This window comes from Mus musculus, chromosome 9 (genome assembly GCF_000001635.26).
Source record: "Mus musculus strain C57BL/6J chromosome 9, GRCm38.p6 C57BL/6J".
Lineage (NCBI taxonomy): Eukaryota > Metazoa > Chordata > Mammalia > Rodentia > Muridae > Mus > Mus musculus.
Window position 1 is genome coordinate 122,432,632 of NC_000075.6, and position 6,060 is coordinate 122,438,691.

Consider the following 6,060-nt stretch of genomic DNA (forward strand, 5'->3'; position numbering starts at 1 on the left):
GCACCGCAGCAAGGGGGACTTTTGATCACTTCATCTAGATCCCTGATTTATTCATGGGGGAAGAATTTTGTATTTGTCTCTTCATAGGAAAACCAAATTCAAAGCCATTTGATTGATTTCCAGACCACGGTTTGAGCAGCATACTGCTCTAGGTTTACACCCCGGTGTTGACATTTGCCAGTCTTCCTGAGTCTTTGTCTCCTGCTGTGTTATCAGAAATGGGACTGAAAGGGTCAAGGAGGCGCTAACAAGCGACTTGCTTTCAAGGTTGCTGGAGATGCTGGGAAGATGTGCTGAGCATACTTAGTACAGGCCCTCAGAGGGGCAGGGGCTCCTCAGGGACATGAAAGCTGGAGAGAAAAGCTGGGCATGGGGGGAGGGTGGGGAAGCACTAGATGGAAGCTGGGAAGCTGCCTGATTCATCCTGACTTGAGGTCAGAAGTGAGAAGGCTGTTCAGCCTCGTGCTCTGCTTTTGGGCTCCTAGCCTCTTGGCTCCTCCTTAAGCAAGCCAGGTGAAGATCTCGATAATTTCATCGCAGAGCCCCAGATTGCTTCTCGGGTCTTGTGTTGACATTTGTAGGAATGGCAAGGCAGAAGATTTTAAAAATAGGGTTATTTCACACACACACACACACACACAAACTGTACAATTGAGCTTTCAGGAGAATGATTCATGGGCATGCATTTACAGCTGAAGTTGTAGATCTGTTTTTAGAAATTATTATCAGGCATTAAACAAAAACAGGCCTTATTAATAATTCACCAGGAAAAAGATATGGTGCAAGATCCTACAATAATAATCGTTAATGCTGGAATAAGTATTCTGCTTTTTTTTTTTTAATTCCTTCACCCTAACTCTACGATCTGTAACCTGAAATAAAACAGAACTAAGAAGGGATATTTATCATCTGAGCAGGGGTTGAGTCCATTTCTAGGGTCCCCCCAAATTCAGGACAGATTCTTGGTGTGAGCATTTAGACGCAGAATAGAACCGTTTGAAGGTGAAAAGCAAAGATTAAGCTGCCAAGGAAAAATCAGCCTCTGCCTTTCAGGCCTCATCTTAGCTCCAGCATCATGGCTCCAGACATCTTAGCTCCAACATCATGGCTCCAGACATCTTAGCTCCAACATCATGGCTCCAGACATCTTAGCTCCAGCATCACGGCTCCAGAAACCCATGGATGCATCTGACCCCATTGGCACCGTGCCCACACCTGGTAGGCAACACCATGGATGTTGCTATAGACAGTTTCTACTTCTTGTCTTTTTTTTCTGGGGTTTCACCAAGCCTCGAGCATATTTGGGAGGTAGGAGAGACACAGTGTTCCCATCCAGAGGCAGGCACCTCCACCCAAAAGCGAAGGGAAGGATTAGAGGATACCCCTGGTCTCTTTGACTCTGCACAAGGCAGTACTGACTGTGCTCAACATACCTCCCCAACATCTCTGTCCCTCTAAAGCAAATTGCTCTTGGTCTATCCTTTGCCATGTTCTTTTCTTCCTTTTCTAGATTCTCCATGGATAACCCAACTGTACCCAAGTCATCATCTCTGGGTTTGGGGGGATAATGGGGTGGAACCAAGGATGGAGGAATAAGCAAGAAGTTGTTAAGCAGCCAGCACATTCCTGGGACCTGTATAAGGATCCTGGGGACCCATAGCCACACTGAGAGGACACTGCCTAGGAATTCCCTCCCTGGAGAAGAGGAAGGCTGAGCCTTTACCCACCAGCTTCTGTTCCTAACTGGTTGAAGGTGGACCCACCCACGGTCCTTAGTCCCTCACCTGCCATCTACATCTGTTTCTAGGACCAAGTCCCCATCTTGAAGCATGTTCCTAAGCATGAGAGAAAGACACAATGGTAGATCTGAGAAGGTGACAGCATGCTGAGAATATCTCTTGTGCTGCTAAGAATTTCAGGTGACCCGACATGAGGACATGGACCAGTCAGAAGAGGTAGGGGGAGGGGGAAAGTATGAAAAGCAGAATAAGACACAGTATGGATAGTAGCCTCTACCCATGCATAAGGATTTGTCAGGCCCATGTCCTCTGCAGGGGAAGCTACAGCTATAGCTGGATATTGAGTACCAGAGTCCCCACCTTGGGCATGCTCTCCTTAACTGGTCTCTCCTGCACAGTGACTGAGGCCAGGTTACTTTGTTTCTCTCCTTGCTTGAGACGTCCTTCAGACTAGAGCGTGCTCTCCTGCCTCATCCTCAGTTCTAATTCATTTCTATTGCTCTCATAGAACACTGTGTCCAAAAGCAACGCAGTGGGGGCTGGGGTAGGGAAACCCAGGGGAGAAAACGGTTTGTAGTTTCAGGCCACAGTCTGCTACTGAGGGGAAGTTAAGGCACCTGGTCATGCATCCACAGGCAAGAGCGGGGAGAAGACCCCATGCTGCCTGCTTGCTCAACACTCAGCTATTTCTACTCTTACATCCAGTCCAGGACCCAGCCCAAGAAACGATGCCACCCACATTGTCTGAGTCTTTCCATCTCAATTAACAAGACAATCTGGGATAGACATGCCCATAGGCAAACTTGGTCTAGATAATTCCTTAGTTGAGACTCTCAGGAGATTCTAGGTTGTGACAGTTGGCAAAGCTAACAATCACAGCCCCCTAGAGCCTTCTGTCTAGAGCCTCAATGCCCAGGGATCTGCAGGGCTTGTTCCAGGGTTAACCCGCCTTCTCCCCCACCCCCACCCCCGCCTCCTCTGAAGATATATCCCATTCTTCAGACCAAATAATATTCAGAGAAAGGCCATCATCTAAAGGAAGGAAGCTGTGTTGATGACCACACCAAACTCTATTCTGAGAGGCATGGCTCCCCCAAAGAGAATATCTTGCAAAGAAGTGTTATATTAAATATATCAACATAAAAGGTCCTTTTGTATGGTTATATGTACCCATATGTGTACCAGTACACACCTATATGTGCAGGCACATGTGCATGTTTGTGTGTACACGTGTATGCACCTTGGGTGTCATTCCTCAGGAGCTGTACATCTTGGGTGTTTCTTGTTTGTTTGCTTGCTTGCTTGCTTGCTTGCTTGCTTGCTTGCTTTTTTTGAGTCAGGATCCCTCACTGGGACCTGAGGCTGACTGATTGGGTTAGGTTGGTTGGCCAGCCCCAGAGTCACCTCTCTCCATTCCTTAGTGCAGAGATTACAAGCACACACTGCTACACATGGCTTTTTACTCGGGTTCTAGGGATCAAACTCAGGATCTTATTTATGCTGGTTCAGCTGGCACAATGAGCACTTCACCCCAGCCCCCAAAGTTCTTTTTGAAGGAAAGGCAGCATACCATTGTATGAATTGTGATGGCTATGGATTCTGAAACAAAGAGCCTTGGGTTAAAAGCTTAGTGGTAGTCCCATCCCACAAAACCACTTAATATTGGGGTACACCTGGGCAACTTACTTAGCCTCTCTATGCCTCAGTTTTCTCCTTTTCAGAATGAAATAAAAGACTAGAGTCATAGAGTGAGAACAAAGCAAGTTAATACCATCTAAAGGCTTTGAACTACTCCTGGGACACACTTAAAGCTAATAAATGTCAGCCAGCCACTTTGGTCTACACGATGATCAGCAATGGATCACTCTCTGACTTCAGGCTGTATCATAACAAACTTCAGTGACATGAAATCTAATGGGTGGACTCTTGGGGAGGTCTGCTCTGGCCCTGAGGGTTCTGGGCACTGAGGATGATGTAATCATGGGCGGTGCTTCTGGGCCTCTTCTTTCTTCAAGGCTGAGTGGATAACAGGAACTTTGTCTATCCTATCTTCAGGGGCACAATGGGAAAGTACCCAGCTTCCTGTTTCCCTGTTATCTAAGGAAACTAAAGAGAGCTATGTAGCTAAAGAGAGGTCTTCAGTTCAGCCTACTTCCCAGGAAATGTTCTTAAAGTCCTACCAAAGCTTAGATGTGGATCCAGTGAGACATTCCTCAGTAAGTTTCGCCACTGAAGTGGACTCCGTGTGGAAAAAGGCCTGACTTTGGACTTCGACGTTCACCTGTACAGAAATGATGGTGGCACATTAATGTTCTCTTAAGGCTGTAATAGTATTTTTATCAGTGTGATGGAATTTGGAATCACCTGGGAGTCAAGTCTTCAGGCACATTTGTGAGGGATGAGAGTGTTTAGATCTGGGCACACCTGTGAGAGATTGTCTTAATTAGGTTAGTCAAGGTGGGAAGACCTGCTCTAAAGGAGAGAGGCACTACTCTGGGCTGCAGTGCCAGACAACACAGGACTGGAGATTAGCTGCTTCCTGAGTGCAGAGGTATCAACTTAAGCTCTCACTGTCAGGGCTTCACTTGTGATGAAACATAATCCAGAACTGCGAGACTCAAGGTGCTTTTGTTGGGGTGTTTTCATCTAAGCATCAAAAAAGAAACTAAGACAATGTCCTAGGAAAAGATGAGTTTGCCTGCAGGGGCCTTCAGGGCCCAAACTTTGAGGCTCCCGCTCTTTTGATTCTGTGTCTGAAAAGAAAAGTAGAAAGGGGAAAAAAAAGGAAGGGAAAAGAAAGGGGAGGGGAGGGGAGAGGAGGAATGGGAGGGGGAGGGGAGGAAGGAGAGGAGAGGGAGGGAAGGGGAAAGAAAGGGAAGGGGGAGGGGAAGGGAGAGAAAGAAGGAAAAGGAAGAGAAGGGGAGAGAAGAGAAATAAAGGGACAGAGGAGAGGAGAGAGGAGGGGAGGGAAGAGGAAGGGAAGAAAGAAGGCTTCACCAGAACACACCTGCTCCCTTGATCTTGAACTCTCAGCTTCCTGACTGTGAAGGAAGAAGTTCAAGACTCCTGGCAGCTGGAATAGACTCAGCCCACAGGTGTGTCATCTCCCCTATTAATATTCCTCAACTTCCCACTGCCCTCCCCTCAGGGTAGCATTTTCCTGTCCTTTTGAAGTCAGCAGGGCCATCTAATTTGATTTGGTCTGTGACACACGAACAGAAGGGACATCTGTGGACTGTAGCTCTGAAGCTGAATCACTCATCAGGATTGGGGCCGTGCCAAGAAAATTCATCTCATATTTCTGTGAAACCACTCAGCCCAATTCCAGGCCTTCTGCCATTAGCTTCCTAACACAATGGCTTCACAGTTCACAGAGAGGAACCTGCACTCCAGAAGGATGAGAAAGTGAAAACTTGGAAGGCTGCCCTTGCCTCGATTGACGCTAAAATATACCACAAGCCACTCATTGTCAAAGCAGTGTGGTGATAGGAAAGGAAGAGGTGAGTCAGAGACAGGAGCTAGATACACATCCCAGAATTCACTGCAGTTTACCATACAGAGCTGTTAGTATCTGCATTGGCTGAAAGAATAATGCTTCAATAAAATAAAATGACATCACTTGTTATCGATTAGAAAGGAAATGAAGTAGGATCCCACGTGACAGGAAATAAATTCCTAATGTATCAAAGGCTTAACTATGAAAGGAAAATGATAAATCTTCCATCACACGATGCTTGAGCATGTGTGGGAAGCCGTTGCAGAGTGGCAGTTGCAGAGTGGCAGTTGGCTACTGCTGGCCACCACACATACATAGGCAGTGAAGGTTCTTTTGCCAAGACAAGTTAACCAATCAGATGTGAGACACGCCTCTCCTAGGCCTATGTAAGCAGCACCAGTTCTGGGCTCAGGGTCTTTTCGCCTCTACAATCAAGCTCTCCCAATAAACGTGTGCAGAAGGATCCTGTTGCAGCGTCGTTCTTCCTGGCCAGTCGAGCGCGCACAAGAAGCATGAGCAGACTCTAAAATATCAGAACCTCGGTCCTCTGACTTCCCTGGGGTATCCTCCTTAGAGGTGGTTGGTGGGTGGGACCAACAGGGAACCGGTTTTCTGGTTACCTGCTTGTGTGAGCAAAAAGCAGAACTCCATGTCTCCTGTCAGTGGGGGGACAGGATCTAGCTCCCTCCCAGCCTTACCCCACCTCCCACTGCCACAGGGCCTCACACTCAACTACCCCATGGGATGTACTATTGGGATGAATGGTGAGCTACTTCCCTTCCTCCACCCAGGAAAGGCATAAAGTGCCCCTCCTCCAGTGGGACC

At 47.4% G+C, this 6,060-nt stretch overlaps 1 long non-coding RNA gene across 2 annotated transcripts; it reads right to left on the reverse strand.

Annotated features, from left to right (window-relative positions):
- Positions 1-3,250: 3,250 nt before the first annotated feature.
- On the reverse strand, positions 3,251-5,503 carry Gm35454. 2 transcript variants are annotated; one of them, XR_380025.4, is made up of 4 exons: positions 4,747-5,503; positions 4,104-4,163; positions 3,920-4,020; positions 3,251-3,338 (listed from the first exon to the last, which is right to left on the reverse strand). It is a non-coding gene; the product is annotated as a predicted gene, 35454 (long non-coding RNA). The 2 variants fall into 2 exon arrangements; XR_871392.1 differs by having other exon boundaries at positions 5,436-5,486.
- Between the last annotated feature and the right edge of the window lie 557 nt (positions 5,504-6,060).